The sequence below is a fragment of the Phyllobates terribilis genome, unplaced genomic scaffold (assembly GCF_046119375.1).
Source record: "Phyllobates terribilis strain yellow unplaced genomic scaffold, ASM4611937v1 Scaffold_74__1_contigs__length_7073193, whole genome shotgun sequence".
NCBI lineage: Eukaryota > Metazoa > Chordata > Amphibia > Anura > Dendrobatidae > Phyllobates > Phyllobates terribilis.
Genome location: NW_027362834.1, coordinates 4,426,815 through 4,448,226, shown reverse-complemented (window position 1 = coordinate 4,448,226; position 21,412 = coordinate 4,426,815). Strand labels below are relative to the sequence as shown.

At 45.8% G+C, this 21,412-nt stretch overlaps 15 non-coding genes and 2 pseudogenes across 15 annotated transcripts; all 17 read left to right on the top strand.

Moving 5' to 3' along the window:
- Positions 1-395: 395 nt before the first annotated feature.
- LOC141195629 (U2 spliceosomal RNA) lies at positions 396-586 on the top strand. Its single transcript, XR_012268210.1, has one exon. It is a non-coding gene; the product is annotated as a U2 spliceosomal RNA (small nuclear RNA).
- Positions 587-1,710: 1,124 nt separating this feature from the next.
- LOC141195627 (U2 spliceosomal RNA) lies at positions 1,711-1,901 on the top strand. The gene has a single exon (XR_012268208.1). It is a non-coding gene; the product is annotated as a U2 spliceosomal RNA (small nuclear RNA).
- Positions 1,902-3,028: 1,127 nt separating this feature from the next.
- LOC141195625 (U2 spliceosomal RNA) lies at positions 3,029-3,219 on the top strand. Its single transcript, XR_012268207.1, has one exon. It is a non-coding gene; the product is annotated as a U2 spliceosomal RNA (small nuclear RNA).
- A 1,119-nt stretch (positions 3,220-4,338) lies between these two features.
- On the top strand, positions 4,339-4,430 carry LOC141196524 (U2 spliceosomal RNA; annotated as a pseudogene).
- A 794-nt stretch (positions 4,431-5,224) lies between these two features.
- On the top strand, positions 5,225-5,412 carry LOC141196382 (U2 spliceosomal RNA). The gene has a single exon (XR_012268915.1). It is a non-coding gene; the product is annotated as a U2 spliceosomal RNA (small nuclear RNA).
- Positions 5,413-6,532: 1,120 nt separating this feature from the next.
- Positions 6,533-6,723, top strand: LOC141195624 (U2 spliceosomal RNA). The gene has a single exon (XR_012268206.1). It is a non-coding gene; the product is annotated as a U2 spliceosomal RNA (small nuclear RNA).
- Positions 6,724-7,843: 1,120 nt separating this feature from the next.
- Positions 7,844-8,034, top strand: LOC141195623 (U2 spliceosomal RNA). The gene has a single exon (XR_012268205.1). It is a non-coding gene; the product is annotated as a U2 spliceosomal RNA (small nuclear RNA).
- A 1,120-nt stretch (positions 8,035-9,154) lies between these two features.
- Positions 9,155-9,270, top strand: LOC141196461 (U2 spliceosomal RNA; annotated as a pseudogene).
- Positions 9,271-9,794: 524 nt separating this feature from the next.
- LOC141196220 (U2 spliceosomal RNA) lies at positions 9,795-9,976 on the top strand. Its single transcript, XR_012268784.1, has one exon. It is a non-coding gene; the product is annotated as a U2 spliceosomal RNA (small nuclear RNA).
- A 1,119-nt stretch (positions 9,977-11,095) lies between these two features.
- LOC141196139 (U2 spliceosomal RNA) lies at positions 11,096-11,286 on the top strand. Its single transcript, XR_012268704.1, has one exon. It is a non-coding gene; the product is annotated as a U2 spliceosomal RNA (small nuclear RNA).
- Positions 11,287-12,405: 1,119 nt separating this feature from the next.
- LOC141195622 (U2 spliceosomal RNA) lies at positions 12,406-12,596 on the top strand. Its single transcript, XR_012268204.1, has one exon. It is a non-coding gene; the product is annotated as a U2 spliceosomal RNA (small nuclear RNA).
- Positions 12,597-13,719: 1,123 nt separating this feature from the next.
- On the top strand, positions 13,720-13,910 carry LOC141195621 (U2 spliceosomal RNA). The gene has a single exon (XR_012268203.1). It is a non-coding gene; the product is annotated as a U2 spliceosomal RNA (small nuclear RNA).
- Positions 13,911-15,031: 1,121 nt separating this feature from the next.
- Positions 15,032-15,222, top strand: LOC141195820 (U2 spliceosomal RNA). Its single transcript, XR_012268396.1, has one exon. It is a non-coding gene; the product is annotated as a U2 spliceosomal RNA (small nuclear RNA).
- Positions 15,223-16,342: 1,120 nt separating this feature from the next.
- LOC141195620 (U2 spliceosomal RNA) lies at positions 16,343-16,533 on the top strand. The gene has a single exon (XR_012268202.1). It is a non-coding gene; the product is annotated as a U2 spliceosomal RNA (small nuclear RNA).
- Positions 16,534-17,653: 1,120 nt separating this feature from the next.
- On the top strand, positions 17,654-17,844 carry LOC141195619 (U2 spliceosomal RNA). The gene has a single exon (XR_012268201.1). It is a non-coding gene; the product is annotated as a U2 spliceosomal RNA (small nuclear RNA).
- Positions 17,845-18,966: 1,122 nt separating this feature from the next.
- Positions 18,967-19,157, top strand: LOC141195777 (U2 spliceosomal RNA). Its single transcript, XR_012268355.1, has one exon. It is a non-coding gene; the product is annotated as a U2 spliceosomal RNA (small nuclear RNA).
- A 1,119-nt stretch (positions 19,158-20,276) lies between these two features.
- Positions 20,277-20,467, top strand: LOC141195618 (U2 spliceosomal RNA). Its single transcript, XR_012268200.1, has one exon. It is a non-coding gene; the product is annotated as a U2 spliceosomal RNA (small nuclear RNA).
- The last annotated feature ends 945 nt before the right edge of the window (positions 20,468-21,412 follow it).

The following is a 21,412-nucleotide window of genomic DNA, read 5'->3' as shown; positions in this document are numbered from 1 at the left end:
ATATACCTGCGCACAGCAGCAGCCACCTTCAGTCTGCTGCTGGACAGCCAGCAGCAGCAGCAGCAGGAGAGGTAATTAATCAGCAACCCTCCTGCTAAGGGTAGACAGCTGCTCGTTCCACCCCCCCCCCCCACCGCCTTAATTGGTTCTCCTCCCTTCCAACGGTGTTGAGGCGGGTGGGAACAGCCGGGGGTTGAGGGTACTGTGCTAAAAGAGGTGGAGTTATGCAGATCTAAAACGCGTGGATTGCAGCAGCAGCAAGCCGAAAAGTGCAGGCATGTGAGGGATCTAGAGGTTGACAGCATGTCTTCTTAACGGGAGTCCAGGTGGCCATCTCCACAAATGGACTTTTCAGAATCCTTGGGTGGCACCGTAGTCGGAAACCAATTCTGGTTATCGCTTCTCGGCCTTTTGGCTAAGATCAAGTGTAGTATCTGTTCTTATCAGTTTAATATCTGATACGTCCCCTATCTGGGGACCATATATTAAATGGATTTTTAGAACAGGGAGATGGAAAAAGAGCTTGCTCTGTCCACTCCACGCATTGACCTGGTATTGCAGTATCTCCAGGACCGGTGCACCCCTTCTTTAATGCAGTTTCTAAAATCAGAAAGAATTGAATTCAATGCTTTTTGTTCATTTTGCTTGTTTGTCGGATTTTGGGATGGACTCTTTGGCTTTGCTTTTCTTCTCCTCATTGGATTTTTCATGTTAAAAGTTGCAGAAGCCAGATGACAAGCTCATTTTGGTTCAACTTCAGCAACTGTGCATTGCATTGCCATGTAATGTAATGTAATGCAATGCTATCTATCTAGCTCTCCCTCTATACTTCCTTTTGGATAAACAGACATATTAGGCAAGCATTTTGGAGCTTTCACCTAAATAACTACAGGTGGTGAGATAAGCTGCACAATATAATTGACCTTTCAGTATATTGTTGCACACACACCATCTATTTAGCAAATGCCCTTGTTATCAACAGCAGCCTTTTAAACTCACCTGAGCTAACAGGTATGTGAGCTGGTTACTCTGCTGCGCTTAAAATTTCTTTTTTGGTTTGCTACAATGCCTTTTCTGAAACGTTGTCTCCCTCTGCTGGAACACTGACTTCTTTCATTTAATGCCTGCAGACTATAAAAGAGAAACCAACCCAAAAAGTTTGGTTGATTAGTCTGTGGCATTCTTTTAAACTGTTGCTTATGGCGGTCTCTGTGAGCTTCTCAGTGACATTCAGCCATCCAGGTATCCCGCCTGCAGTAGACGGAATGTGGCAATGGAACGCTGGCTGCGCGTGTCATAATAGGCTCTGAGCCTTTATATACCTGCGCACAGCAGCAGCCACCTTCAGTCTGCTGCTGGACAGCCAGCAGCAGCAGCAGCAGGAGAGGTAATTAATCAGCAACCCTCCTGCTAAGGGTAGACAGCTGCTCGTTCCACCCCCCCCCCCCCCGCCTTAATTGGTTCTCCTCCCTTCCAACGGTGTTGAGGCGGGTGGGAACAGCCGGGGGTTGAAGGTACTGTGCTAAAAGAGGTGGAGTTATGCAGATCTAAAACGCGTGGATTGCAGCAGCAGCAAGCCGAAAAGTGCAGGCATGTGAGGGATCTAGAGGTTGACAGCATGTCTTCTTAACGGGAGTCCAGGTGGCCATCTCCACAAATGGACTTTTCAGAATCCTTGGGTGGCACCGTAGTCGGAAACCAATTCTGGTTATCGCTTCTCGGCCTTTTGGCTAAGATCAAGTGTAGTATCTGTTCTTATCAGTTTAATATCTGATACGTCCCCTATCTGGGGACCATATATTAAATGGATTTTTAGAACAGGGAGATGGAAAAAGAGCTTGCTCTGTCCACTCCACGCATTGACCTGGTATTGCAGTATCTCCAGGACCGGTGCACCCCTTCTTTAATGCAGTTTCTAAAATCAGAAAGAATTGAATTCAATGCTTTTTGTTCATTTTGCTTGTTTGTCGGATTTTGGGATGGACTCTTTGGCTTTGCTTTTCTTCTCCTCATTGGATTTTTCATGTTAAAAGTTGCAGAAGCCAGATGACAAGCTCATTTTGGTTCAACTTCAGCAACTGTGCATTGCATTGCCATGTAATGTAATGTAATGCAATGCTATCTATCTAGCTCTCCCTCTATACTTCCTTTTGGATAAACAGACATATTAGGCAAGCATTTTGGAGCTTTCACCTAAATAACTACAGGTGGTGAGATAAGCTGCACAATATAATTGACCTTTCAGTATATTGTTGCACACACACCATCTATTTAGCAAATGCCCTTGTTATCAACAGCAGCCTTTTAAACTCACCTGAGCTAACAGGTATGTGAGCTGGTTACTCTGCTGCGCTTAAAATTTCTTTTTTGGTTTGCTACAATGCCTTTTCTGAAACGTTGTCTCCCTCTGCTGGAACACTGACTTCTTTCATTTAATGCCTGCAGACTATAAAAGAGAAACCAACCCAAAAAGTTTGGTAGATTAGTCTGTGGCATTCTTTTAAACTGTTGCTTATGGCGGTCTCTGTGAGCTTCTCAGTGACATTCAGCCATCCAGGTATCCCGCCTGCAGTAGACGGAATGTGGCAATGGAACGCTGGCTGCGCGTGTCATAATAGGCTCTGAGCCTTTATATACCTGCGCACAGCAGCAGCCACCTTCAGTCTGCTGCTGGACAGCCAGCAGCAGCAGCAGCAGGAGAGGTAATTAATCAGCAACCCTCCTGCTAAGGGTAGACAGCTGCTCGTTCCACACCCCCCCCCCCCCCCGCCTTAATTGGTTCTCCTCCCTTCCAACGGTGTTGAGGCGGGTGGGAACAGCCGGGGGTTGAGGGTACTGTGCTAAAAGAGGTGGAGTTATGCAGATCTAAAACGCGTGGATTGCAGCAGCAGCAAGCCGAAAAGTGCAGGCATGTGAGGGATCTAGAGGTTGACAGCATGTCTTCTTAACGGGAGTCCAGGTGGCCATCTCCACAAATGGACTTTTCAGAATCCTTGGGTGGCACCGTAGTCGGAAACCAATTCTGGTTATCGCTTCTCGGCCTTTTGGCTAAGATCAAGTGTAGTATCTGTTCTTATCAGTTTAATATCTGATACGTCCCCTATCTGGGGACCATATATTAAATGGATTTTTAGAACAGGGAGATGGAAAAAGAGCTTGCTCTGTCCACTCCACGCATTGACCTGGTATTGCAGTATCTCCAGGACCGGTGCACCCCTTCTTTAATGCAGTTTCTAAAATCAGAAAGAATTGAATTCAATGCTTTTTGTTCATTTTGCTTGTTTGTCGGATTTTGGGATGGACTCTTTGGCTTTGCTTTTCTTCTCCTCATTGGATTTTTCATGTTAAAAGTTGCAGAAGCCAGATGACAAGCTCATTTTGGTTCAACTTCAGCAACTGTGCATTGCATTGCCATGTAATGTAATGTAATGCAATGCTATCTATCTAGCTCTCCCTCTATACTTCCTTTTGGATAAACAGACATATTAGGCAAGCATTTTGGAGCTTTCACCTAAATAACTACAGGTGGTGAGATAAGCTGCACAATATAATTGACCTTTCAGTATATTGTTGCACACACACCATCTATTTAGCAAATGCCCTTGTTATCAACAGCAGCCTTTTAAACTCACCTGAGCTAACAGGTATGTGAGCTGGTTACTCTGCTGCGCTTAAAATTTCTTTTTTGGTTTGCTACAATGCCTTTTCTGAAACGTTGTCTCCCTCTGCTGGAACACTGACTTCTTTCATTTAATGCCTGCAGACTATAAAAGAGAAACCAACCCAAAAAGTTTGGTTGATTAGTCTGTGGCATTCTTTTAAACTGTTGCTTATGGCGGTCTCTGTGAGCTTCTCAGTGACATTCAGCCATCCAGGTATCCCGCCTGCAGTAGACGGAATGTGGCAATGGAACGCTGGCTGCGCGTGTCATAATAGGCTCTGAGCCTTTATATACCTGCGCACAGCAGCAGCCACCTTCAGTCTGCTGCTGGACAGCCAGCAGCAGCAGCAGCAGGAGAGGTAATTAATCAGCAACCCTCCTGCTAAGGGTAGACAGCTGCTCGTTCCACCCCCCCCCGCCTTAATTGGTTCTCCTCCCTTCCAACGGTGTTGAGGCGGGTGGGAACAGCCGGGGGTTGAGGGTACTGTGCTAAAAGAGGTGGAGTTATGCAGATCTAAAACGCGTGGATTGCAGCAGCAGCAAGCCGAAAAGTGCAGGCATGTGAGGGATCTAGAGGTTGACAGCATGTCTTCTTAACGGGAGTCCAGGTGGCCATCTCCACAAATGGACTTTTCAGAATCCTTGGGTGGCACCGTAGTCGGAAACCAATTCTGGTTATCGCTTCTCGGCCTTTTGGCTAAGATCAAGTGTAGTATCTTTCGAAAAGGCGGTTTTGGATGTTGGCCGCCCTAGTAGATTGATACATTATGCACACTGGGGTTTAGGCGCTTGTTAGTACGCCAGGTGGCTAATATAGTCATCTGGTGGAAAGCATGGCCCCCCAGGATCGACGCCATTGGGCCGGGGAAGATCGAAAGCCCGAAGTGTGAAGTGCCCCAGGAGTGGTGACCCTGGGGTGCCTAAACTCACTGGGATTGGGAACCCCACTTGAGTTTATGGCACATTTGCACAAGCACTTCAAATTTTCTTTCTTCGCACACACCCTTATTCCGGGCCTTCTGGCCTTAGGATGGGGAATTTTTCAATTCCCGGTCGAAGGTCCGGGCAGTATTATACTGTGAAACCTTCACTATTTATTTAATTTCTTTGTCACTGTGTGTCCACTTATTCACGTGTGTCACGTCCTACTAGGATTTTGTCGGGATGCGGTTCCCTTACGGGTTCCTCTCTTGGCAGGTCTAGGGGGGGAGTGTGTGGCCATCAGGTTCCGCTCCCCCCTGAACCCCCCTGGCTCTCCTCTTTCGGGAGGAGAGCGTTGTTGGCTCCCCTCTTCCGGGAGGGGAGCACAGTCTTTGGCTCCCAGTGCCATGCTCGGGTGAGAACTCGGGCAGGTGCTGGGGGTAAGATTGGGTCGCCTCTGGCTTCGGCTGGAGGTGGCTTTTTGTCCCTGTTCCTCGCTGTGGCCTTTTGGCTCGGAGGGACGGGGAATGGTTTGGGGGACCCTTCTCCTTTTGGAGAGGGTTTCAAGAAGACCAGCATCCTAGTGCACTTTTTTTGTGGCACTTGTCACTTTTTGAAGCGCACTCGGGTTTTGTACACGAATTCGGGCTTTCGATAAAAAAAAAAAAAAAAAAAAATCTGTTCTTATCAGTTTAATATCTGATACGTCCCCTATCTGGGGACCATATATTAAATCGATTTTTAGAACAGGGAGATGGAAAAAGAGCTTGCTCTGTCCACTCCACGCATTGACCTGGTATTGCAGTATCTCCAGGACCGGTGCACCCCTTCTTTAATGCAGTTTCTAAAATCAGAAAGAATTGAATTCAATGCTTTTTGTTCATTTTGCTTGTTTGTCGGATTTTGGGATGGACTCTTTGGCTTTGCTTTTCTTCTCCTCATTGGATTTTTCATGTTAAAAGTTGCAGAAGCCAGATGACAAGCTCATTTTGGTTCAACTTCAGCAACTGTGCATTGCATTGCCATGTAATGTAATGTAATGCAATGCTATCTATCTAGCTCTCCCTCTATACTTCCTTTTGGATAAACAGACATATTAGGCAAGCATTTTGGAGCTTTCACCTAAATAACTACAGGTGGTGAGATAAGCTGCACAATATAATTGACCTTTCAGTATATTGTTGCACACACACCATCTATTTAGCAAATGCCCTTGTTATCAACAGCAGCCTTTTAAACTCACCTGAGCTAACAGGTATGTGAGCTGGTTACTCTGCTGCGCTTAAAATTTCTTTTTTGGTTTGCTACAATGCCTTTTCTGAAACGTTGTCTCCCTCTGCTGGAACACTGACTTCTTTCATTTAATGCCTGCAGACTATAAAAGAGAAACCAACCCAAAAAGTTTGGTTGATTAGTCTGTGGCATTCTTTTAAACTGTTGCTTATGGCGGTCTCTGTGAGCTTCTCAGTGACATTCAGCCATCCAGGTATCCCGCCTGCAGTAGACGGAATGTGGCAATGGAACGCTGGCTGCGCGTGTCATAATAGGCTCTGAGCCTTTATATACCTGCGCACAGCAGCAGCCACCTTCAGTCTGCTGCTGGACAGCCAGCAGCAGCAGCAGCAGGAGAGGTAATTAATCAGCAACCCTCCTGCTAAGGGTAGACAGCTGCTCGTTCCACCCCCCCCCCGCCTTAATTGGTTCTCCACCCTTCCAACGGTGTTGAGGCGGGTGGGAACAGCCGGGGGTTGAGGGTACTGTGCTAAAAGAGGTGGAGTTATGCAGATCTAAAACGCGTGGATTGCAGCAGCAGCAAGCCGAAAAGTGCAGGCATGTGAGGGATCTAGAGGTTGACAGCATGTCTTCTTAACGGGAGTCCAGGTGGCCATCTCCACAAATGGACTTTTCAGAATCCTTGGGTGGCACCGTAGTCGGAAACCAATTCTGGTTATCGCTTCTCGGCCTTTTGGCTAAGATCAAGTGTAGTATCTGTTCTTATCAGTTTAATATCTGATACGTCCCCTATCTGGGGACCATATATTAAATGGATTTTTAGAACAGGGAGATGGAAAAAGAGCTTGCTCTGTCCACTCCACGCATTGACCTGGTATTGCAGTATCTCCAGGACCGGTGCACCCCTTCTTTAATGCAGTTTCTAAAATCAGAAAGAATTGAATTCAATGCTTTTTGTTCATTTTGCTTGTTTGTCGGATTTTGGGATGGACTCTTTGGCTTTGCTTTTCTTCTCCTCATTGGATTTTTCATGTTAAAAGTTGCAGAAGCCAGATGACAAGCTCATTTTGGTTCAACTTCAGCAACTGTGCATTGCATTGCCATGTAATGTAATGTAATGTAATGCTATCTATCTAGCTCTCCCTCTATACTTCCTTTTGGATAAACAGACATATTAGGCAAGCATTTTGGAGCTTTCACCTAAATAACTACAGGTGGTGAGATAAGCTGCACAATATAATTGACCTTTCAGTATATTGTTGCACACACACCATCTATTTAGCAAATGCCCTTGTTATCAACAGCAGCCTTTTAAACTCACCTGAGCTAACAGGTATGTGAGCTGGTTACTCTGCTGCGCTTAAAATTTCTTTTTTGGTTTGCTACAATGCCTTTTCTGAAACGTTGTCTCCCTCTGCTGGAACACTGACTTCTTTCATTTAATGCCTGCAGACTATAAAAGAGAAACCAACCCAAAAAGTTTGGTTGATTAGTCTGTGGCATTCTTTTAAACTGTTGCTTATGGCGGTCTCTGTGAGCTTCTCAGTGACATTCAGCCATCCAGGTATCCCGCTTGCAGTAGACGGAATGTGGCAATGGAACGCTGGCTGCGCGTGTCATAATAGGCTCTGAGCCTTTATATACCTGCGCACAGCAGCAGCCACCTTCAGTCTGCTGCTGGACAGCCAGCAGCAGCAGCAGCAGGAGAGGTAATTAATCAGCAACCCTCCTGCTAAGGGTAGACAGCTGCTCGTTCCACCCCCCCCCCGCCTTAATTGGTTCTCCTCCCTTCCAACGGTGTTGAGGCGGGTGGGAACAGCCGGGGGTTGAGGGTACTGTGCTAAAAGAGGTGGAGTTATGCAGATCTAAAACGCGTGGATTGCAGCAGCAGCAAGCCGAAAAGTGCAGGCATGTGAGGGATCTAGAGGTTGACAGCATGTCTTCTTAACGGGAGTCCAGGTGGCCATCTCCACAAATGGACTTTTCAGAATCCTTGGGTGGCACCGTAGTCGGAAACCAATTCTGGTTATCGCTTCTCGGCCTTTTGGCTAAGATCAAGTGTAGTATCTGTTCTTATCAGTTTAATATCTGATACGTCCCCTATCTGGGGACCATATATTAAATGGATTTTTAGAACAGGGAGATGGAAAAAGAGCTTGCTCTGTCCACTCCACGCATTGACCTGGTATTGCAGTATCTCCAGGACCGGTGCACCCCTTCTTTAATGCAGTTTCTAAAATCAGAAAGAATTGAATTCAATGCTTTTTGTTCATTTTGCTTGTTTGTCGGATTTTGGGATGGACTCTTTGGCTTTGCTTTTCTTCTCCTCATTGGATTTTTCATGTTAAAAGTTGCAGAAGCCAGATGACAAGCTCATTTTGGTTCAACTTCAGCAACTGTGCATTGCATTGCCATGTAATGTAATGTAATGCAATGCTATCTATCTAGCTCTCCCTCTATACTTCCTTTTGGATAAACAGACATATTAGGCAAGCATTTTGGAGCTTTCACCTAAATAACTACAGGTGGTGAGACAAGCTGCACAATATAATTGACCTTTCAGTATATTGTTGCACACACACCATCTATTTAGCAAATGCCCTTGTTATCAACAGCAGCCTTTTAAACTCACCTGAGCTAACAGGTATGTGAGCTGGTTACTCTGCTGCGCTTAAAATTTCTTTTTTGGTTTGCTACAATGCCTTTTCTGAAACGTTGTCTCCCTCTGCTGGAACACTGACTTCTTTCATTTAATGCCTGCAGACTATAAAAGAGAAACCAACCCAAAAAGTTTGGTTGATTAGTCTGTGGCATTCTTTTAAACTGTTGCTTATGGCGGTCTCTGTGAGCTTCTCAGTGACATTCAGCCATCCAGGTATCCCGCCTGCAGTAGACGGAATGTGGCAATGGAACGCTGGCTGCGCGTGTCATAATAGGCTCTGAGCCTTTATATACCTGCGCACAGCAGCAGCCACCTTCAGTCTGCTGCTGGACAGCCAGCAGCAGCAGCAGCAGGAGAGGTAATTAATCAGCAACCCTCCTGCTAAGGGTAGACAGCTGCTCGTTCCACCCCCCCCCCGCCTTAATTGGTTCTCCTCCCTTCCAACGGTGTTGAGGCGGGTGGGAACAGCCGGGGGTTGAGGGTACTGTGCTAAAAGAGGTGGAGTTATGCAGATCTAAAACGCGTGGATTGCAGCAGCAGCAAGCCGAAAAGTGCAGGCATGTGAGGGATCTAGAGGTTGACAGCATGTCTTCTTAACGGGAGTCCAGGTGGCCATCTCCACAAATGGACTTTTCAGAATCCTTGGGTGGCACCGTAGTCGGAAACCAATTCTGGTTATCGCTTCTCGGCCTTTTGGCTAAGATCAAGTGTAGTATCTTTTGAAAAGGCAGTTTTGTCCTTGGGCTGCCCTAGTAAATTGATGCATTTTACACACTGGTTTGGTGCACTTGTTAGTACGCCAGGTGGCTCATAGAGTTATCTGATGGAAAACATGGCCCTCCAGGATCGAAGTCACTAGGCTGGGTAAGTGTGAGGGCTTTGGAGCAATGTGCCCCAGGAGTAGGCGCCCTGGTGGGAGTCCAAGCTTACTGGGACTGGGAACCCCAGAAAGACTTGGCTTCGTAGCACGCCGCACCTTTGCCAATCATACTTTCTGAGCAACCCCCCCTATTCCTGGCCTCCGGGCTAGGAAGGGGAATTTTTATAAACCTGGTCGGAGGTCCGGTCAGCTTTGGGCTGAGAAACCAACACAGGCTCCAGCTCCACTAGGGTGGCAGCCTAGATGGAAGCTGGGAGCACGAAAACGGCTCTTCTCCGGCTTCGGCTAGGGAGAGCATCGGAGATCCCTGACCCTCGCTGTGGCCTTCTGGCTCGGAGGGATGGGGATGGTTTATTGGGGACCCTCTCCTCCGGGAAGGGTCCACATGAATCCTCGCCTCGTGCGCTGTTTTGGTGTGACTTCGGTCACATTTTTCAGTGCCTTGGATGCAGCTTCAATCAAAAAATCTGTTCTTATCAGTTTAATATCTGATACGTCCCCTATCTGGGGACCATATATTAAATGGATTTTTAGAACAGGGAGATGGAAAAAGAGCTTGCTCTGTCCACTCCACGCATTGACCTGGTATTGCAGTATCTCCAGGACCGGTGCACCCCTTCTTTAATGCAGTTTCTAAAATCAGAAAGAATTGAATTCAATGCTTTTTGTTCATTTTGCTTGTTTGTCGGATTTTGGGATGGACTCTTTGGCTTTGCTTTTCTTCTCCTCATTGGATTTTTCATGTTAAAAGTTGCAGAAGCCAGATGACAAGCTCATTTTGGTTCAACTTCAGCAACTGTGCATTGCATTGCCATGTAATGTAATGTAATGCAATGCTATCTATCTAGCTCTCCCTCTATACTTCCTTTTGGATAAACAGACATATTAGGCAAGCATTTTGGAGCTTTCACCTAAATAACTACAGGTGGTGAGATAAGCTGCACAATATAATTGACCTTTCAGTATATTGTTGCACACACACCATCTATTTAGCAAATGCCCTTGTTATCAACAGCAGCCTTTTAAACTCACCTGAGCTAACAGGTATGTGAGCTGGTTACTCTGCTGCGCTTAAAATTTCTTTTTTGGTTTGCTACAATGCCTTTTCTGAAACGTTGTCTCCCTCTGCTGGAACACTGACTTCTTTCATTTAATGCCTGCAGACTATAAAAGAGAAACCAACCCAAAAAGTTTGGTTGATTAGTCTGTGGCATTCTTTTAAACTGTTGCTTATGGCGGTCTCTGTGAGCTTCTCAGTGACATTCAGCCATCCAGGTATCCCGCCTGCAGTAGACGGAATGTGGCAATGGAACGCTGGCTGCGCGTGTCATAATAGGCTCTGAGCCTTTATATACCTGCGCACAGCAGCAGCCACCTTCAGTCTGCTGCTGGACAGCCAGCAGCAGCAGCAGCAGGAGAGGTAATTAATCAGCAACCCTCCTGCTAAGGGTAGACAGCTGCTCGTTCCACCACCCCCCGCCTTAATTGGTTCTCCTCCCTTCCAACGGTTTTGAGGCGGGTGGGAACAGCCGGGGGTTGAGGGTACTGTGCTAAAAGAGGTGGAGTTATGCAGATCTAAAACGCGTGGATTGCAGCAGCAGCAAGCCGAAAAGTGCAGGCATGTGAGGGATCTAGAGGTTGACAGCATGTCTTCTTAACGGGAGTCCAGGTGGCCATCTCCACAAATGGACTTTTCAGAATCCTTGGGTGGCACCGTAGTCGGAAACCAATTCTGGTTATCGCTTCTCGGCCTTTTGGCTAAGATCAAGTGTAGTATCTGTTCTTATCAGTTTAGTATCTGATACGTCCCCTATCTGGGGACCATATATTAAATGGATTTTTAGAACAGGGAGATGGAAAAAGAGCTTGCTCTGTCCACTCCGCGCATTGACCTGGTATTGCAGTATCTCCAGGACCGGTGCACCCCTTCTTTAATGCAGTTTCTAAAATCAGAAAGAATTGAATTCAATGCTTTTTGTTCATTTTGCTTGTTTGTCGGATTTTGGGATGGCTCTTTGGCTTTGCTTTTCTTCTCCTCATTGGATTTTTCATGTTAAAAGTTGCAGAAGCCAGATGACAAGCTCATTTTGGTTCAACTTCAGCAACTGTGCATTGCATTGCCATGTAATGTAATGTAATGCAATGCTATCTATCTAGCTCTCCCTCTATACTTCCTTTTGGATAAACAGACATATTAGGCAAGCATTTTGGAGCTTTCACCTAAATAACTACAGGTGGTGAGATAAGCTGCACAATATAATTGACCTTTCAGTATATTGTTGCACACACACCATCTATTTAGCAAATGCCCTTGTTATCAACAGCAGCCTTTTAAACTCACCTGAGCTAACAGGTATGTGAGCTGGTTACTCTGCTGTGCTTAAAATTTCTTTTTTGGTTTGCTACAATGCCTTTTCTGAAACGTTGTCTCCCTCTGCTGGAACACTGACTTCTTTCATTTAATGCCTGCAGACTATAAAAGAGAAACCAACCCAAAAAGTTTGGTTGATTAGTCTGTGGCATTCTTTTAAACTGTTGCTTATGGCGGTCTCTGTGAGCTTCTCAGTGACATTCAGCCATCCAGGTATCCCGCCTGCAGTAGACGGAATGTGGCAATGGAACGCTGGCTGCGCGTGTCATAATAGGCTCTGAGCCTTTATATACCTGCGCACAGCAGCAGCCACCTTCAGTCTGCTGCTGGACAGCCAGCAGCAGCAGCAGCAGGAGAGGTAATTAATCAGCAACCCTCCTGCTAAGGGTAGACAGCTGCTCGTTCCACCACCCCCCCGCCTTAATTGGTTCTCCTCCCTTCCAACGGTTTTGAGGCGGGTGGGAACAGCCGGGGGTTGAGGGTACTGTGCTAAAAGAGGTGGAGTTATGCAGATCTAAAACGCGTGGATTGCAGCAGCAGCAAGCCGAAAAGTGCAGGCATGTGAGGGATCTAGAGGTTGACAGCATGTCTTCTTAACGGGAGTCCAGGTGGCCATCTCCACAAATGGACTTTTCAGAATCCTTGGGTGGCACCGTAGTCGGAAACCAATTCTGGTTATCGCTTCTCGGCCTTTTGGCTAAGATCAAGTGTAGTATCTGTTCTTATCAGTTTAATATCTGATACGTCCCCTATCTGGGGACCATATATTAAATGGATTTTTAGAACAGGGAGATGGAAAAAGAGCTTGCTCTGTCCACTCCACGCATTGACCTGGTATTGCAGTATCTCCAGGACCGGTGCACCCCTTCTTTAATGCAGTTTCTAAAATCAGAAAGAATTGAATTCAATGCTTTTTGTTCATTTTGCTTGTTTGTCGGATTTTGGGATGGACTCTTTGGCTTTGCTTTTCTTCTCCTCCTTGGATTTTTCATGTTAAAAGTTGCAGAAGCCAGATGACAAGCTCATTTTGGTTCAACTTCAGCAACTGTGCATTGCATTGCCATGTAATGTAATGTAATGCAATGCTATCTATCTAGCTCTCCCTCTATACTTCCTTTTGGATAAACAGACATATTAGGCAAGCATTTTGGAGCTTTCACCTAAATAACTACAGGTGGTGAGATAAGCTGCACAATATAATTGACCTTTCAGTATATTGTTGCACACACACCATCTATTTAGCAAATGCCCTTGTTATCAACAGCAGCCTTTTAAACTCACCTGAGCTAACAGGTATGTGAGCTGGTTACTCTGCTGCGCTTAAAATTTCTTTTTTGGTTTGCTACAATGCCTTTTCTGAAACGTTGTCTCCCTCTGCTGGAACACTGACTTCTTTCATTTAATGCTTGCAGACTATAAAAGAGAAACCAACCCAAAAAGTTTGGTTGATTAGTCTGTGGCATTCTTTTAAACTGTTGCTTATGGCGGTCTCTGTGAGCTTCTCAGTGACATTCAGCCATCCAGGTATCCCGCCTGCAGTAGACGGAATGTGGCAATGGAACGCTGGCTGCGCGTGTCATAATAGGCTCTGAGCCTTTATATACCTGCGCACAGCAGCAGCCACCTTCAGTCTGCTGCTGGACAGCCAGCAGCAGCAGCAGCAGGAGAGGTAATTAATCAGCAACCCTCCTGCTAAGGGTAGACAGCTGCTCGTTCCACCCGCCCCCCCCCGCCTTAATTGGTTCTCCTCCCTTCCAACGGTGTTGAGGCGGGTGGGAACAGCCGGGGGTTGAGGGTACTGTGCTAAAAGAGGTGGAGTTATGCAGATCTAAAACGCGTGGATTGCAGCAGCAGCAAGCCGAAAAGTGCAGGCATGTGAGGGATCTAGAGGTTGACAGCATGTCTTCTTAACGGGAGTCCAGGTGGCCATCTCCACAAATGGACTTTTCAGAATCCTTGGGTGGCACCGTAGTCGGAAACCAATTCTGGTTATCGCTTCTCGGCCTTTTGGCTAAGATCAAGTGTAGTATCTGTTCTTATCAGTTTAATATCTGATACGTCCCCTATCTGGGGACCATATATTAAATGGATTTTTAGAACAGGGAGATGGAAAAAGAGCTTGCTCTGTCCACTCCACGCATTGACCTGGTATTGCAGTATCTCCAGGACCGGTGCACCCCTTCTTTAATGCAGTTTCTAAAATCAGAAAGAATTGAATTCAATGCTTTTTGTTCATTTTGCTTGTTTGTCGGATTTTGGGATGGACTCTTTGGCTTTGCTTTTCTTCTCCTCATTGGATTTTTCATGTTAAAAGTTGCAGAAGCCAGATGACAAGCTCATTTTGGTTCAACTTCAGCAACTGTGCATTGCATTGCCATGTAATGTAATGTAATGCAATGCTATCTATCTAGCTCTCCCTCTATACTTCCTTTTGGATAAACAGACATATTAGGCAAGCATTTTGGAGCTTTCACCTAAATAACTACAGGTGGTGAGATAAGCTGCACAATATAATTGACCTTTCAGTATATTGTTGCACACACACCATCTATTTAGCAAATGCCCTTGTTATCAACAGCAGCCTTTTAAACTCACCTGAGCTAACAGGTATGTGAGCTGGTTACTCTGCTGCGCTTAAAATTTCTTTTTTGGTTTGCTACAATGCCTTTTCTGAAACGTTGTCTCCCTCTGCTGGAACACTGACTTCTTTCATTTAATGCCTGCAGACTATAAAAGAGAAACCAACCCAAAAAGTTTGGTTGATTAGTCTGTGGCATTCTTTTAAACTGTTGCTTATGGCGGTCTCTGTGAGCTTCTCAGTGACATTCAGCCATCCAGGTATCCCGCCTGCAGTAGACGGAATGTGGCAATGGAACGCTGGCTGCGCGTGTCATAATAGGCTCTGAGCCTTTATATACCTGCGCACAGCAGCAGACACCTTCAGTCTGCTGCTGGACAGCCAGCAGCAGCAGCAGCAGGAGAGGTAATTAATCAGCAACCCTCCTGCTAAGGGTAGACAGCTGCTCATTCCACCCCCCCCCCCGCCTTAATTGGTTCTCCTCCCTTCCAACGGTGTTGAGGCGGGTGGGAACAGCCGGGGGTTGAGGGTACTGTGCTAAAAGAGGTGGAGTTATGCAGATCTAAAACGCGTGGATTGCAGCAGCAGCAAGCCGAAAAGTGCAGGCATGTGAGGGATCTAGAGGTTGACAGCATGTCTTCTTAACGGGAGTCCTGGTGGCCATCTCCACAAATGGACTTTTCAGAATCCTTGGGTGGCACCGTAGTCGGAAACCAATTCTGGTTATCGCTTCTCGGCCTTTTGGCTAAGATCAAGTGTAGTATCTGTTCTTATCAGTTTAATATCTGATACGTCCCCTATCTGGGGACCATATATTAAATGGATTTTTATAACAGGGAGATGGAAAAAGAGCTTGCTCTGTCCACTCCACGCATTGGCCTGGTATTGCAGTATCTCCAGGACCGGTGCACCCCTTCTTTAATGCAGTTTCTAAAATCAGAAAGAATTGAATTCAATGCTTTTTGTTCATTTTGCTTGTTTGTCGGATTTTGGGATGGACTCTTTGGCTTTGCTTTTCTTCTCCTCATTGGATTTTTCATGTTAAAAGTTGCAGAAGCCAGATGACAAGCTCATTTTGGTTCAACTTCAGCAACTGTGCATTGCATTGCCATGTAATGTAATGTAATGCAATGCTATCTATCTAGCTCTCCCTCTATACTTCCTTTTGGATAAACAGACATATTAGGCAAGCATTTTGGAGCTTTCACCTAAATAACTACAGGTGGTGAGATAAGCTGCACAATATAATTGACCTTTCAGTATATTGTTGCACACACACCATCTATTTAGCAAATGCCCTTGTTATCAACAGCAGCCTTTTAAACTCACCTGAGCTAACAGGTATGTGAGCTGGTTACTCTGCTGCACTTAAAATTTCTTTTTTGGTTTGCTACAATGCCTTTTCTGAAACGTTGTCTCCCTCTGCTGGAACACTGACTTCTTTCATTTAATGCCTGCAGACTATAAAAGAGAAACCAACCCAAAAAGTTTGGTTGATTAGTCTGTGGCATTCTTTTAAACTGTTGCTTATGGCGGTCTCTGTGAGCTTCTCAGTGACATTCAGCCATCCAGGTATCCCGCCTGCAGTAGACGGAATGTGGCAATGGAACGCTGGCTGCGCGTGTCATAATAGGCTCTGAGCCTTTATATACCTGCGCACAGCAGCAGCCACCTTCAGTCTGCTGCTGGACAGCCAGCAGCAGCAGCAGCAGGAGAGGTAATTAATCAGCAACCCTCCTGCTAAGGGTAGACAGCTGCTCGTTCCACCCCCCCCCCGCCTTAATTGGTTCTCCTCCCTTCCAACGGTGTTGAGGCGGGTGGGAACAGCCGGGGGTTGAGGGTACTGTGCTAAAAGAGGTGGAGTTATGCAGATCTAAAACGCGTGGATTGCAGCAGCAGCAAGCCGAAAAGTGCAGGCATGTGAGGGATCTAGAGGTTGACAGCATGTCTTCTTAACGGGAGTCCAGGTGGCCATCTCCACAAATGGACTTTTCAGAATCCTTGGGTGGCACCGTAGTCGGAAACCAATTCTGGTTATCGCTTCTCGGCCTTTTGGCTAAGATCAAGTGTAGTATCTGTTCTTATCAGTTTAATATCTGATACGTCCCCTATCTGGGGACCATATATTAAATGGATTTTTAGAACAGGGAGATGGAAAAAGAGCTTGCTCTGTCCACTCCACGCATTGACCTGGTATTGCAGTATCTCCAGGACCGGTGCACCCCTTCTTTAATGCAGTTTCTAAAATCAGAAAGAATTGAATTCAATGCTTTTTGTTCATTTTGCTTGTTTGTCGGATTTTGGGATGGACTCTTTGGCTTTGCTTTTCTTCTCCTCATTGGATTTTTCATGTTAAAAGTTGCAGAAGCCAGATGACAAGCTCATTTTGGTTCAACTTCAGCAACTGTGCATTGCATTGCCATGTAATGTAATGTAATGCAATGCTATCTATCTAGCTCTCCCTCTATACTTCCTTTTGGATAAACAGACATATTAGGCAAGCATTTTGGAGCTTTCACCTAAATAACTACAGGTGGTGAGATAAGCTGCACAATATAATTGACCTTTCAGTATATTGTTGCACACACACCATCTATTTAGCAAATGCCCTTGTTATCAACAGCAGCCTTTTAAACTCACCTGAGCTAACAGGTATGTGAGCTGGTTACTCTGCTGCGCTTAAAATTTCTTTTTTGGTTTGCTACAATGCCTTTTCTGAAACGTTGTCTCCCTCTGCTGGAACACTGACTTCTTTCATTTAATGCCTGCAGACTATAAAAGAGAAACCAACCCAAAAAGTTTGGTTGATTAGTCTGTGGCATTCTTTTAAACTGTTGCTTATGGCGGTCTCTGTGAGCTTCTCAGTGACATTCAGCCATCCAGGTATCCCGCCTGCAGTAGACGGAATGTGGCAATGGAACGCTGGCTGCGCGTGTCATAATAGGCTCTGAGCCTTTATATACCTGCGCACAGCAGCAGCCACCTTCAGTCTTCTGCTGGACAGCCAGCAGCAGCAGCAGCAGGAGAGGTAATTAATCAGCAACCCTCCTGCTAAGGGTAGACAGCTGCTCGTTCCACCCCCCCCCCGCCTTAATTGGTTCTCCTCCCTTCCAACGGTGTTGAGGCGGGTGGGAACAGCCGGGGGTTGAGGGTACTGTGCTAAAAGAGGTGGAGTTATGCAGATCTAAAACGCGTGGATTGCAGCAGCAGCAAGCCGAAAAGTGCAGGCATGTGAGGGATCTAGAGGTTGACAGCATGTCTTCTTAACGGGAGTCCAGGTGGCCATCTCCACAAATGGACTTTTCAGAATCCTTGGGTGGCACCGTAGTCGGAAACCAATTCTGGTTATCGCTTCTCGGCCTTTTGGCTAAGATCAAGTGTAGTATCTGTTCTTATCAGTTTAATATCTGATACGTCCCCTATCTGGGGACCATATATTAAATGGATTTTTAGAACAGGGAGATGGAAAAAGAGCTTGCTCTGTCCACTCCACGCATTGACCTGGTATTGCAGTATCTCCAGGACCGGTGCACCCCTTCTTTAATGCAGTTTCTAAAATCAGAAAGAATTGAATTCAATGCTTTTTGTTCATTTTGCTTGTTTGTCGGATTTTGGGATGGACTCTTTGGCTTTGCTTTTCTTCTCCTCATTGGATTTTTCATGTTAAAAGTTGCAGAAGCCAGATGACAAGCTCATTTTGGTTCAACTTCAGCAACTGTGCATTGCATTGCCATGTAATGTAATGTAATGCAATGCTATCTATCTAGCTCTCCCTCTATACTTCCTTTTGGATAAACAGACATATTAGGCAAGCATTTTGGAGCTTTCACCTAAATAACTACAGGTGGTGAGATAAGCTGCACAATATAATTGACCTTTCAGTATATTGTTGCACACACACCATCTATTTAGCAAATGCCCTTGTTATCAACAGCAGCCTTTTAAACTCACCTGAGCTAACAGGTATGTGAGCTGGTTACTCTGCTGCGCTTAAAATTTCTTTTTTGGTTTGCTACAATGCCTTTTCTGAAACGTTGTCTCTCTCTGCTGGAACACTGACTTCTTTCATTTAATGCCTGCAGACTATAAAAGAGAAACCAACCCAAAAAGTTTGGTTGATTAGTCTGTGGCATTCTTTTAAACTGTTGCTTATGGCGGTCTCTGTGAGCTTCTCAGTGACATTCAGCCATCCAGGTATCCCGCCTGCAGTAGACGGAATGTGGCAATGGAACGCTGGCTGCGCGTGTCATAATAGGCTCTGAGCCTTTATATACCTGCGCACAGCAGCAGCCACCTTCAGTCTGCTGCTGGACAGCCAGCAGCAGCAGCAGCAGGAGAGGTAATTAATCAGCAACCCTCCTGCTAAGGGTAGACAGCTGCTCGTTCCACCCCCCCCCCCCGCCTTAATTGGTTCTCCTCCCTTCCAACGGTGTTGAGGCGGGTGGGAACAGCCGGGGGTTGAGGGTACTGTGCTAAAAGAGGTGGAGTTATGCAGATCTAAAACGCGTGGATTGCAGCAGCAGCAAGCCGAAAAGTGCAGGCATGTGAGGGATCTAGAGGTTGACAGCATGTCTTCTTAACGGGAGTCCAGGTGGCCATCTCCACAAATGGACTTTTCAGAATCTTTGGGTGGCACCGTAGTCGGAAACCAATTCTGGTTATCGCTTCTCGGCCTTTTGGCTAAGATCAAGTGTAGTATCTGTTCTTATCAGTTTAATATCTGATACGTCCCCTATCTGGGGACCATATATTAAATGGATTTTTATAACAGGGAGATGGAAAAAGAGCTTGCTCTGTCCACTCCACGCATTGACCTGGTATTGCAGTATCTCCAGGACCGGTGCACCCCTTCTTTAATGCAGTTTCTAAAATCAGAAAGAATTGAATTCAATGCTTTTTGTTCATTTTGCTTGTTTGTCGGATTTTGGGATGGACTCTTTGGCTTTGCTTTTCTTCTCCTCATTGGATTTTTCATGTTAAAAGTTGCAGAAGCCAGATGACAAGCTCATTTTGGTTCAACTTCAGCAACTGTGCATTGCATTGCCATGTAATGTAATGTAATGCAATGCTATCTATCTAGCTCTCCCTCTATACTTCCTTTTGGATAAACAGACATATTAGGCAAGCATTTTGGAGCTTTCACCTAAATAACTACAGGTGGTGAGATAAGCTGCACAATATAATTGACCTTTCAGTATATTGTTGCACACACACCATCTATTTAGCAAATGCCCTTGTTATCAACAGCAGCCTTTTAAACTCACCTGAGCTAACAGGTATGTGAGCTGGTTACTCTGCTGCGCTTAAAATTTCTTTTTTGGTTTGCTACAATGCCTTTTCTGAAACGTTGTCTCCCTCTGCTGGAACACTGACTTCTTTCATTTAATGCCTGCAGACTATAAAAGAGAAACCAACCCAAAAAGTTTGGTTGATTAGTCTGTGGCATTCTTTTAAACTGTTGCTTATGGCGGTCTCTGTGAGCTTCTCAGTGACATTCAGCCATCCAGGTATCCCGCCTGCAGTAGACGGAATGTGGCAATGGAACGCTGGCTGCGCATGTCATAATAGGCTCTGAGCCTTTATATACCTGCGCACAGCAGCAGCCACCTTCAGTCTGCTGCTGGACAGCCAGCAGCAGCAGCAGCAGGAGAGGTAATTAATCAGCAACCCTCCTGCTAAGGGTAGACAGCTGCTCGTTCCACCCCCCCCCGCCTTAATTGGTTCTCCTCCCTTCCAACGGTGTTGAGGCGGGTGGGAACAGCCGGGGGTTGAGGGTACTGTGCTAAAAGAGGTGGAGTTATGCAGATCTAAAACGCATGGATTGCAGCAGCAGCAAGCCGAAAAGTGCAGGCATGTGAGGGATCTAGAGGTTGACAGCATGTCTTCTTAACGGGAGTCCAGGTGGCCATCTCCACAAATGGACTTTTCAGAATCCTTGGGTGGCACCGTAGTCGGAAACCAATTCTGGTTATCGCTTCTCGGCCTTTTGGCTAAGATCAAGTGTAGTATCTGTTCTTATCAGTTTAATATCTGATACGTCCCCTATCTGGGGACCATATATTAAATGGATTTTTAGAACAGGGAGATGGAAAAAGAGCTTGCTCTGTCCACTCCACGCATTGACCTGGTATTGCAGTATCTCCAGGACCGGTGCACCCCTTCTTTAATGCAGTTTCTAAAATCAGAAAGAATTGAATTCAATGCTTTTTGTTCATTTTGCTTGTTTGTCGGATTTTGGGATGGACTCTTTGGCTTTGCTTTTCTTCTCCTCATTGGATTTTTCATGTTAAAAGTTGCAGAAGCCAGATGACAAGCTCATTTTGGTTCAACTTCAGCAACTGTGCATTGCATTGCCATGTAATGTAATGTAATGCAATGCTATCTATCTAGCTCTCCCTCTATACTTCCTTTTGGATAAACAGACATATTAGGCAAGCATTTTGGAGCTTTCACCTAAATAACTACAGGTGGTGAGATAAGCTGCACAATATAATTGACCTTTCAGTATATTGTTGCACACACACCATCTATTTAGCAAATGCCCTTGTTATCAACAGCAGCCTTTTAAACTCACCTGAGCTAACAGGTATGTGAGCTGGTTACTCTGCTGCGCTTAAAATTTCTTTTTTGGTTTGCTACAATGCCTTTTCTGAAACGTTGTCTCCCTCTGCTGGAACACTGACTTCTTTCATTTAATGCCTGCAGACTATAAAAGAGAAACCAACCCAAAAAGTTTGGTTGATTAGTCTGTGGCATTCTTTTAAACTGTTGCTTATGGCGGTCTCTGTGAGCTTCTCAGTGACATTCAGCCATCCAGGTATCCCGCCTGCAGTAGACGGAATGTGGCAATGGAACGCTGGCTGCGCGTGTCATAATAGGCTCTGTGCCTTTATATACCTGCGCACAGCAGCAGCCACCTTCAGTCTGCTGCTGGACAGCCAGCAGCAGCAGCAGCAGGAGAGGTAATTAATCAGCAACCCTCCTGCTAAGGGTAGACAGCTGCTCGTTCCACCCCCCCCCCGCCTTAATTGGTTCTCCTCCCTTCCAACGGTGTTGAGGCGGGTGGGAACAGCCGGGGGTTGAGGGTACTGTGCTAAAAGAGGTGG